General features: G+C 37.1%; 1 pseudogene across 1 annotated transcript; it reads left to right on the plus strand.

The window, feature by feature from the left end:
• The first annotated feature begins 4,220 nt into the window (after positions 1 to 4,220).
• On the plus strand, positions 4,221 to 12,158 carry LOC148106111 (uncharacterized; annotated as a pseudogene). The gene is made up of 11 exons (XR_015720740.1): positions 4,221 to 4,528; positions 5,185 to 5,385; positions 5,610 to 5,763; positions 5,963 to 6,035; positions 6,288 to 6,603; positions 7,087 to 7,182; positions 7,714 to 8,024; positions 9,341 to 9,522; positions 9,922 to 10,091; positions 11,006 to 11,220; positions 11,716 to 12,158. The product of XR_015720740.1 is annotated as an uncharacterized LOC148106111 (transcript).
• Positions 12,159 to 12,541: the final 383 nt, after the last annotated feature.

Below are 12,541 nucleotides of genomic sequence, written 5' to 3' on the forward strand. Positions count from 1 at the left end.
AGCTGTAGCTGTAGCTGACCACGTTTTCACTGTGGGAGAACACACGGGGTTTCCCACGGAGTTCAGCCATTCTGAGCACTCAGCTTGTGTGCTGATGATATTCTAGTATTACTTGTTGAATATTAAATGCACTAAAATAAGATGATGGAATAAGTTAATTTTGATCTTAAAGGTCATGAATTTACTTTATTTTTGTTACATTTGATGCTCGAGCGGCACTGGATAGATGTCCGTGTGTATTCTTACTGTGCTGATACGTTACCACATACTGTAAAACTACAGCCTGTGGGTTTTTGTATATTCTTTTTGTAATTTTATTCTGTACATTGAGTGTAAATAATATATTGCTTCATTGCTATGCAGTGTAAAGCAATGCTCCTGTAATTCAGTTAAAGGGCAATACTGTAAAAAAATAATCGACCATAGTTTATGGTTTATTTCTGATTTCTGATAGAAATGTGTACCTTGATGAATAAGCTGATTGTGATTTAAAGATTGCATTCATGATGAAGATGCACTGTATAGACTATAGTTAGAAATTAGAATTAATGTTTTGTGCTTGTTTTGTTATAGCACTTGCATTATTTACACATATGGCCATGTATATCATTAGAGTGTGAACTGAATTAGTAATAGTCCTGTTGTTTACAGGCTAGGTTTTTTTATGGGATCGTGAGACCTGGATTTCTTCCTGACGAGGAAGATGGCGAGCCTTTCCCTTTGAACCGAACCACAGCCATTCCGAGTTGGCCAGAAGGGCAGGTTGCTCTTCTCTCACTAACAATTGCAACAGTGCGGTAGGACGAAATCGCACCAATCACAGACTTTTGACCTATTGGATTTGACTTGACTGAACACTGACTATTAAGCCGGCAAGACTGACATATCTGAGCTCAGATAGGATTCTGATTGTTATTATTATTGCTGTCACTGTATTTTATTTTATGTTTTCATTTCTGTTCATGAAATGCTGTTAAATTGTTGCTAAATAGTTTAATACAATTCATAGCAACTTTACCTGTGGCTCCAGTCATTCTTCTCCACGCAACTCACTTTATCCCTCCTACGAATCTAGCTATTGGCCCATTCTCTCCATCTTACTTTAACTTTCCCTACCCTATCCTGTACTTGGCTACACATACAACAAGTAAAACTTCCAGGATAAGTAAAGTCTTTTAAAATCTGATTTGGGGGAAAGTTAGCAGATTTTTAAAGTTTTGCTAATCAAAATTTACCAGTTTGAATATATTGCTAGTTTTTACTGCAAATGTATTACAATGAAACCTGAAGTAAAAGCTCATTTTGAGGTTGCTTAAAAGAAAATCTGCACAGCTATGGCCCTGTGATGTTTCCAAGTAAATTAATCAAAAATGTTAAAATTAGGACATCCATCCATTTATTTTCTTCCACTTCAGTTCAGGTTTGCAAGGGTGTTGGAACCTACTCCAGCTGTCCTAGAGAGGCAGGATACACCATTAAGAGTCAGAGAATTTATGCAGTGACCAATGGAGGGTGCATAAAAAATGAAATACAAAAAGAAAAACTTGGTGAATAAAAATTCATAAAAATCAAAGAGATTCAGTCCTTTAAGCTTACAAAAAAATGGACCTCAGTTTCAGCAACACCACAATAGTAAAAGTATTATTATTAATCTGATCTACGAGATGATAGGTGATAACCCTACATCTGCTCTATATATGCATAAATCTGATGTGTGTTAGGATGGTTATGTTCTTTGTTGCCTGATTGTTAAAACTTGGGAGAACAATTTAATACAAAAATAAATAAAATAAAGAAAAATCATATTCTGATGCCCAGGGCTCATCTGAGGATTCATTTTGAACTGTCAGTGTTATTTCCATTTGCACAATAAAAACGAGTGTGCATCCCAGGAAAGAGAAATGTCTGCGCAAAACTTTGGTTGATCAGTGCAGCAGCTGGTTGAGATAGTAAGTGGAAATTTTACAAGCCTGATTTTTCTGGTTTCCTTACATATGTGAACCCATTTGTACATTAAACTGATCCATAAATCTGATAGATTTGTGCATAGTATTTGACTAGATGTGGGGTTCATCAATCGTAAAAACATTTCCAACAGTAGGGTCTTTTAAAGTCAGGGTTACTCTGAATAATCTACACAGATTACTATCAGCTGTTTTTTACTGGAACTGCTGTCCAATGAAAATGCTGTTCCTCCGTATTAGTGCAGTGTTGTGTAATGTTCATGGTTTATCTTATTTTCCAACATTTAGCATCACTGAACAGTACTATCATGCGAGTCATGGAGCGCTGGGAGGAAGTAAGACAACAAATGTTTTGTAATTTCGGTGACCTATCCCTTTAAAGTGTGATTTTGTCTTGCCTTCTATAAAGTCTGGGCATCCACCCAAGCATTGGCATTGCTTCAGATCAACCTTGTCTGAGGCTGACTTGCAGAACTCCCAAATAATGTTGAAGGCAATGTCACTAATACTTCGGTGTCTTAGAAAATGTTATCCATCATATTTACCTCTTCTCTTCCATCTCATGTTCTTTCTATCCTGCTCCTAGCCACCACTAAAGTACTGCTTCCTCCTTTCTCTCATCTTTATCCTCAAGACATTTAGTCATTATTTCATATCTTTAACTAATTTCATTCTTCCTTTATCTTTCCCTTCCTCTTTTCTCCCTTCTTGTGTCTTTCACATGCTTGCTTTCTCTCTGTTCCTCCCCATTTCCCTCCCTACCTCTCCTGCCCTCATCTCCTCTTTTTATTCTTCTCTCATTTAGCTCCCACCCTCTTTCTGTCCTTTCTGTTTTTGGCTATCCTGCTTTCTCTTCACCTGTCTTTTACCTTTACTCATCTCCTTTTTTTATGACAGCTTTTATAAACACCCACTAAAAGCCTTCGTTGCAGGCTGCTGTTAGATCCGCACCGTTCAGCCTAATTCACCTTGAGTGGAAAAAGGCTATTACTGGCTGCCATTCTGGCTGTGTGCGTGCATGAGAAGAATGTGATAGCACATTCTGGGGGACAGCCCAACATTCCTAAGCCTCGACAATGTCAGACAAAATTGCGGAGGAAAACCGGGAAAAGTTACATTATACAAACTGGAAAACAGGAATGTGAATGAATAATTACATCCCATGCGTTGGCTTTTTAAAAAAAATCATACTGGAACAAGCAAAGATGATGTTTTTGAACGTCAAGCCCCCAAAGATACACATAGTTAGCTTTATTGTATAATAATTTTATAATTATAATTAGGCTAAGTAAGCTAAGTAAGCTAACACTGACTCTTTTAATAGACATAATTTTGTGTAGGTGTAACATTTCCATGTTAAGCCTATATTAGATTTTTTTAGAAAGGTATCATCACTGCAAGATGAGCCTGTGATCAAATTTAGGTAACAAGGATACCTTTCATTTGCAATAATTAGTTTTAACTAGCTGTATCACATGAGGATAGGACCTCTACCTCTCTACCCGACAAGGGCAGCGGCTGGATGTTGTTCTCAGACAGTCGAGTTTCTACTATTGTTTGAGTACATGAGCATTTTAGTGCAAAACATATTTCAGTAACATCAGCACTTAACAACAAATCAGGAAAAAATGATTATTGTAAATGGATATGTTAAGGAAATATTTTCCCTTAAATGTTCTGGCTGCTGTTTATTCATAATAAGTGTCGGTGGTCAGTCCACTGTTTGCATCTGCTGTTGAAACGGTGGGTGAAGCATCCATGTCTGTTTGAGAAGCCTGTCAAACTTTGTGAAAGGAGGCAGACATGGATGGATGACTCAGTGAAGCTAATTTCTAGCTGATGGCAATGATTACGTTGTTCAGGTTATCCTGAACTTGGTAAGTGCTGCTGTTTTTTCTGGTGTTAGCCGCTGTTAGCGTTTGTTACTGGAACTTTCTCTAAAGTAAACTTAACTTTGTCAGGCTGAGGCAATTTGCTAATAAACTGTCATATGTCACGAGAATGTAATCAAGCTGCTAAGCAGAGGGAAAGTGTGATTTTTAGGACATTCAAGTCTAACATTATATATGTATATATATATATATATATATATATATATATATATATTATATATATATCACAATCAAAGTCTGAATATATAGAATGAAACTTGAATATATAAAATGATCTTCTGAATATATAGAATGAAACTTGACGTCACGGAGGCGCTTGCACCATCTAGTGTTTTCCTTGTTTGTACCGGCGAGGAATGGCATTATGAGCCAGTCTGCATGGAATCTTGTGGCTCAAATTCTAAGTAATGAGGAGCTAATTAACACCCTGGCAAATGCATGTTCTGGCCAACCTAATATTTGTACTAGTGTACCGCATCGTACTACTGATGAAGAAATTTATTCACTTTTTCATCGTGGAAGACCAAATGCAGTGAACCTCTCCGGTCAGATAACCCCTGGTTATCCAGCTAACGTTATGGAGAACGTGCCTTCCACATCACAGGAGTGCCCCACAACAAGTCCCATCTACAATCTTAGACCTTTCACTCGAAAGGGCCCAAGGCAGAAGAGGTAAGAACAGAACTAAATACACTGAAACTATTACTAGTGGAAGGTTAGTAATAGCCCGTAGGTTTCAATTGCTCGACGAAGCTAAGTAAACAAAAATATCACAAAAAAACAAAACAAAAAAACTGTGCGATAGACTGACAGCGTGTGTACGTGGAGACTAAACTGTGCACAACAGTTAATTTGTTTAATTGTGGAAACATGCGATTTCTATAATATTTCACGTCCCGTAAGCTTAATTTGCAAACATTGTGTAAAAGCAATTGCTTTTACACAATGTTTGCAGATTGAAAGCACATCAGTTGTTACAATACATAGTTTTTGGCAGTATGTAATTTAATGAAACTTTTATTTAAAGCAACAAAAAGTACTCCGTGAATTTAAGAAATTTTTTTATGTGATTGTTAAGTTTCTCCGCCCACCCATCCCACTATCTTCCATCATCTATCCATCCATTCATCCATCCATTCTCTTCCACTTATCCAATTCAGGATTCCAAGAGTCTATCCTAGCTACCATGGGGCTAGAGGGTGTTTATTAATGCAGATTAGACATGTGTACAGCATGGTGTATTTTTTCAATTAAATGTACTTCATTGATCAGACAAGTGTGAGTATATTACATGAAGAAATGTTTACTTTGCCTTTATCCTCCATTAGGTTTCCAGCACAGCTAAGCAGGTCACATTCTGTGGCTCAGTCTTTCACCAAAGAAGTGATTCTCTTGCCAGACCATCTAACTACACATGTGCCAAGGCGTAACAAAAAAGCTTGGCTTTTTGAAAATGGACATATAAAATCTGCACTGGAGTTTAGCTGTGACTGGGACAAAGTAATGCAGCCAGTTGTTGAAGGATGCAGGTAAGCATTAGATCCTTTTTTATAATTTTTTTTTTTGTTACTTAGATTATTATACTATTAAAGGTCAACTTTGGGTATTTCCAAAAAGGATCTGGGAGCACCGATCAGATGACTGGATTGATATATTTTAGAGTTAACAAAAATTAAGCCTTTTAATGTATTGTATTGTAGTCTGTTAGCCTTAACAAAAAATTCATATACACTATGTTTTCTTCCTCCCCTAGGCTACAGATTTTGCTGGCATGCCACACCAAACTAGTTGAGCCATCACTCACTTCCAAACAGACTTTGAATGGAGACCTTGCGAAAAAACTGTTTCATCAGAAGTCAATTTATGTCAGACCTGACAAGGTCATCTTATGTGAGGACAATGAATCAGTAAGTAATCCTGAACATTTCAGCAAATGTATGTATGTTCATAAAATGAGAGTGAAAAAGGCAAAGATGGATTTTAAACTCCCTTAAACATTGTCACTTGTATTTTGTTTTAATACATAATACATAAACATATTACTAATATTTATTATGACATTTTGTTGTCAGTATAATGAAATGTATTATCTGTTTTAATTTACAGACATATTCTGATGGAGAGAGTAGCCATACAAGCAGACAGGATTTCACAGAAACATTGAATTCTGACAAATGCGGTAAATATTCCTATCTAAAAGTCGCTCCAAATAAACTGGAAATTAAGTTGATTTAGTGTCTGTTACTTAGTCATCTTAGGCATTGTGTCTTTAGTTAAGTGTTAAGTATTTAGTTTAATATTTTGAGCAGGAAGAAATGTACCCCTAAATACATGAAAAGCAAAAGCTATATATGTGATTAGATGTTATTCAAAAGTTAAACTCCTGTTCTTTGTGTTCTCACAGTTGAAATTTCTAAAGAAGTTCCCTCAGCCATTCCCATTGTTAACACACAGTCCATGTCTGTTGATGATGAGGTCATCTGGTGCATTGCTACCCAAGATGTTTGTACTGTTGAATCTTCCATCTCTGCTGACACCCTCACAATGTCCACCAATCCTGCTGTCGTTGCTACTGATGAGGATGAGCCTTACTCCAGTGGAACATCTGCCTCTGTCAGTTACAACACACCTGCCTTATCAGTGGGTTCTTCTGCCAGTGTTACTGGTGACACACGTGTCTTCTCTAGTAACACCTCCAGTGTGTCCAATGGACCTACCCAGCCAAGTTTATCCAGCACATCCTACAGGTTTGTGTTTTGTACATGTTTGTATCTTTTAATCTTTTGAGCTATATTGTGCAAAAGTCATGAGCCACCCCTGCTTTCTTTGTATTTTGCTGGAAAAATAGGAAAGAAGCGCGGTGATTTACTGAAGTCTACAAAATTCTGTCTACAAACAGACATGAAAGCGCAGTATATTAGAGTAGAACAAAACTTGTAGAATTTTAATGAGCTTAAAATTCAAACTGTGATATGAGCTACTTTAGTCTTCAACATAGCTTGAACTCTCTTAACCAAGCTTTCTTGATGGCAATGTCTTCTTTTTATTGAATTTCTTTAAGCATGGTTCAGGAATAGTTTTCCAGGCTTTTTGTTCTGTTCTCTGTCAAGATGATCCCACACAACTTTAATAATGCTGAGGCCAATCTATGTATTGTGATAATGTAATTATGCCAACATCATTTATATGTAATTTAACTAAATAATTTACAAAACATTCTGGCTTTGCAGTACATATCTTGGCCTGTTTGAGGAAGAATACCTGTCAGATGACCCCGACCTCCAAGAAGCCATTTCAAGGTCTTTAGACTCAAGTGCAAGTGAAAGGTCAGTACAATACAAACTTTTACTTGTCATGTTGAAAGGTCAACATATTAACCATTATTTTATGTTTGTTGCGGAAAAGGAGTCACCTGCTGTCTAGTTTTGGATCAGTTTGAATAAGCAAACTACAAACTGCAACCTGCGATTTCTGTTGTCATTTGAAGATTACCAAGGCTATCAGATTAATTATATTTTACTTGATATATGTTTTGGTTTATTTTTACTTTTTTGAATGGAGGTTGGTTGTCAGTGTTGGATCTTGTTGTTTTTCTTGTTCTGCTTGTATTTATATAGTGTATTTATACTATTTATAAATACTAGTGTATTTATGACAAGATAAAAATTTAAACTTAATTTAACTTAAACTTAATCTTTTTTCCATTATCACAAACATTCTTGATTTGTATCTCTTTTTTGTTAAATATCAATTACAGTCTTAAGGATGGTACATCATTATTCTGTTGGTGTGTTATTGCCATTGAGACTAGTATATTTCTTTACTGTTTTGTTTTTTTGTGTGTGTGTATGTTTCAGTGACGTCCAGAGCTTAGAGAGAATCTTGGAGCAGATTGTTACTAGAGTAAATAATGACAGCACTGTACGCTTCAACATCATAAGGCGAAATGTGTGGGATGGAGCATCCAGAGCCATGGGCAGATCCAATTTTTCACCAGAGAAAAAAATAGATGTGAAGTTTACTGATGACTATGGAATATCTGAGGGTGCTGTTGACAATGGAGGACCTACTCGGGAGTTCTTTCGACTTTGCCTCTGTGAAGTCAAGGATAAACTTGGCATCTTTGAAGGTCCACCCAATGCTAAAGTTCTAACGTGCAATTCTAAAGGTACTTATGATTTAATTAATTGTTGCCATTTGATTTATTTTACATCAATACATTATACATCAATTGGTTTGTGATTACATGTACGAGTTTAGTATCTCATACAGTTAACTAAACACATTTTTTTGGCAATGACAGAATTTTTGTACCACCACAGAGAATTTTAAAAAATTAAACCTAGATTGACTGAAGGGCAGATTCTCTGTTTTAGTTGAAAGGCTTGAAACAGTACTGCATATTTAGAAATTCTGGCCATTTTATTTTATTTTTTTATACATGCTCTCTCATTTCTCAAAAGTAATTATTCAAATGACTGATATGGTGTAATTCAACAATCAAGAGATGCACTTATGAATGGAAACACAGATGTTTTACAACAAGGTGCAATAGTAAATAACTGGAAGGACTTCTAAAACATCTAAAAGAACTATGCTATACTGCTATGAAGATATGGACAGACGACACCAAGATTAACCAAAATGATGGAAGGAGAAAAGTATAGTAAAGAAAAGAATAGCTCAAGTCACACATAGTGGAAGCAGCGTTATGACACGGGGATGAGTAGCTGCCATAGAACCAAGCCACTACTGTTGTCAATGATATCACTGGTGATTTGTGAAGTGTAAAGGGCAATCTGTTCAGATTCAGCCAAATGCAAATGCTAAATTGATTGGACAGTGTAAATTGATAATAACCCAACGCATAACAAGCCAGCTCAGTTACCTGATCTGACTGTAAGGCTGTAAAGAATTGTAAAGAATTTTAATCCTTGTATTAAAAATAATACATAAAATGGTGTTAGCTTTCAATCACTTGTCTAAAGCGACCATCTTTAAAGATGGTGGATAATGTATAAAATTGACTGTAATTCCTAATCAGCTGGTGCCATTTTTTAATAAAATACCTTGAAGGAATTGCACTTCAGTATCATCTTGATTGATACAGTAAAACCACAATGTCAAAAAAAGAAGTTAGTGGAGACCACCAGTAAACTCACATTCTGCCTCCTGAAGATAGTCTTGCCAGAAAGCCAGGGTCCGGCACTCATCTTGAAATGCATTACTCCCTCATTTGGAGTGAATGATCTGGAATAGATTCTCCATATCAGTTGCTCTGAGAGCCATTCCAGCTTAAAATCCAAGGTGGTGCACAGCAAAATTAAGATGATTTTGTCATTATCCAAACTCTTATGGGTGCAACTGTATGGGCAATATTTTTTTCAGAAATAACATTTGGTAACTTGTACTATAAAAAATGCCACAATAACAAAAATAATGATGCAAGCTTTTGAGATGATGTTTTATTTTATTTGTTAACAGCAATGAAAGATAATGGATACTAGTATGCTGGCCAGATCATGGCAATGTCAATTGCCCACGGGGGACAGAGTCCATGTTTCTTGTCTGAACTCTTGTATGAGTGTCTTCAAAAGGGTCCAGACAATGTAAAAGTCAGCACTGATCATATTACTGATGAGGAAACAAGGTCACAAGTGCAGTCGGTGAGCATATTTTCCTTTGGTTCTTTCAATTTCATTGTAGGTCTTTTTTTGCTTGTCCAACATTTTTACTAACACTTTCCTAATTTTTCTTGCCCGAGTCCTGCACCTTTCTAGTAAAAGATCAAACATTTTAATGGCTACAAGAAGGAAGAACTAAAAATGTGTGTGGCAGGTTATGGTTCTGTTGGTTACTGCCCAAAAAACTCCAAGTTTCAGTTTTCAGAATTTAATGATTGGACTTGTTTTCCAGCTTAATAACTTATACCTCAGCCTCCTGATCGGTTATGGGGTTTCATAGGGTTAATGTACTAATTAAACACTGAAGCTATTAGTTTTGTATGTTCTACTAAATAGTAGAGTCAAATAATTCATTTTTTAATTTCCTCATATTGTTTTTAGATCATACAGGCCGAGAATGATCTACAGCTGCAAGATGCAGTTGCACAGGCAGCCAGCTTGATCAGTCTTGCTGGTCACAATGTTTGCATAACACTTCAAAACAAACAAGAAACTGCTTTGGATCTGGCTCACTGGTATGTCCTTCAACGGACCCGTGCACCTTTTGAAAGGTATGTCTAAACACATACTGTAATGGTAAAAAATTAAGCCTGTGTTACTAAAGTCATTGTGTTGTGAAACAATGGTATTACCCTATTTGGGTGGTACAGGTCTGTAGCGCTCCATTCATGAAATTAAAATTCACATAAAACGTTGTATCTGTGCCAATGTAGGCATGTGTTCAAATATGTAAATAAAAATAGATTCAAATTGAGTAGCATTTGGGTTGACTGTAGACTGACAGAAAAGTTATGCCAATGGAACAAGAGACCAGATGTATTTGAAAGCAATTTGTCACTTTTACTCCAATTCATGACTGGTCCCTGTGTATCATATTTCAGCTCAGTTGTTCCATGTATAGGCATTCTTTATCTGTATCTAAGACAGCCTGGCCCTGTAAGGGGAAAAAAATGTTCTTCACCTCTGATACAGCAGTCCACAGGAAAGTAAAATGTAATTAAATGGTAAATGGCCTGTATTTGTATAGCGCTTTTACTAGTCCCGCCTAGGGACCCCAAAGCGCTTTACACGTCCAGTCATCCACCCATTCACTCTCACATTCACACACTGGTGGAGGCAAGCTACAGTTGTAGCCACAGCTGCCCTGGGGCAGACTGACAGAAGCGAGGCTGCCATATCGCGCCATCGGCCCTTCTGGCCAACACCAGTAGGCGGTAGGTGAAGTGTCTTGCCCAAGGACACAACGACCGAGACTGTCCGAGCCGGGGCTCGAACCGGCAACCTTCCGATTACAAGGCGAACTCCCAACTCTTGAGCCACGATCGCCCGACAAACCGATTTGTAATTAGTTCAGAAATGTCTCTTAATAAAACCTCTTGTTATGATACAGGTTCCAAATCCCATCAAATACAAATATAATAATAGTAATATAAAATACAATTTGATTTTGTTTTATTTTGGCTAGGTTCAGAGATGGCTTGAGGTCTCTAGGTGTCCTAGATGCTCTACAGGCATACCCTCTTCAGATGAAGTGCCTTTTCGTGAAAGCTGGAATGGCTCTGAGAGCAACTGATATGGAGAATCTATTCCAGATCATTCACTCCGAACGAGGGAGTAATGCATTTCAAGATGAGTGCCGGACCCTGGCTTTCTGGCAAGACTATCTTCAGGAGGCAGAATGTGAGTTTACTGGTGGTCTCCACTAACTTCTTTTTTTGACATTGTGGTTTCACTGTATAGCCTAAATAAGCTTCATGTGTGTCTTTCAAATTACAGCTTGTGGAATGCACTACACACAGGCACAGGTCTTTGTTTTCAGACACCAACTTTATTTCTTTTTGTACGTGATGACCGACACAGTCTGACAGCTGTCGGACACAGCTGATCTCCAGCCCCCCTCCGCTCCTCTCCCGTCTCACTATAAAGGGTAAGGAAAGCATCATCAGTTCAAAACGCCATCAGCTGTTTTCACCTGCGTTTCCAGCACCGCCCCGTTGAGCTCACAGCACCACCCCTCCCCTGCAGCCGCGCCCGGGACCACACCTCCGCCACACAGCTTAACTTTAAAAAATATACGTTTCACTTTTGATTTAATCTTTTGGTAATTTAATGTATCTGTACATCAATAGTCTTAGTCAGAATCTCATTATCATTTTGTATTTTTCTATCTTATAGTTGAAAATGATGTCTCTTTGGAAGATATTCTTGTTTTCTGCACTGGATGTGACAGCATACCAGCCCTGGGTTTTTCTCCAAAGCCAAGCCTTGAGTTCATCACTAACTGCAGATTTCCAGTGGCCAATACTTGTGAAAATATCCTTCGTATACCAGTTCATGCAGTGTACACTACTTTCAAATCAGACATGGATTTTGCCATACGGAATTCACCAGGATTTGGAAGAGCATGATGTGTTTTCTTAAGGATTGTTGACATGATGAGGATTTGGGTTTTTTTCTATTTTGCATATGCATTTTTTATTTTCTTGTTTTTCGTTAATGTTGTTAACCCCACATCAGAGTACACAGCAGTAGGACTGTAGAGCCTAAATAAGCTTCATGTGTGTCTTTCAAATTACAGCTTAAATACCAGTTCATGCAGTGTACACTACTTTCAAATCAGACATGGATTTGATAAGCCAAAGAGAATGGATGGAATAATTTTGTTTCAGTTTATACATGTGAGGCATTTTTTTGTTTTTTGATTGTAGTTAATTTGTTTTCCTGCTTATATGGCATGTTTTGTCTCTGATATGACCCATAGTAACATTACATTATTTAGCACCCCTGCAGTGAGCAAAATAATATGCCACAATCTCATTGTTATATAGAATTAAGTTTTCTCAAATGCTTCCTGTGTTCAACTATTCCACATAATGTGAATTTTCAAATGAGATGAGTTAAGCTTTATTTCAGTGTCCCATTTGAACATTTATGCTTTACACAGAACTTTGTATTAATATCATTTAACTTTTAGCTTAACTCACAGGTTTAAAAAATGTTT

This window comes from Neolamprologus brichardi, chromosome 2, assembly GCF_056152115.1.
Source record: "Neolamprologus brichardi isolate AB-2024 chromosome 2, ASM5615211v1, whole genome shotgun sequence".
In the NCBI taxonomy this organism is placed as follows: domain Eukaryota; kingdom Metazoa; phylum Chordata; class Actinopteri; order Cichliformes; family Cichlidae; genus Neolamprologus; species Neolamprologus brichardi.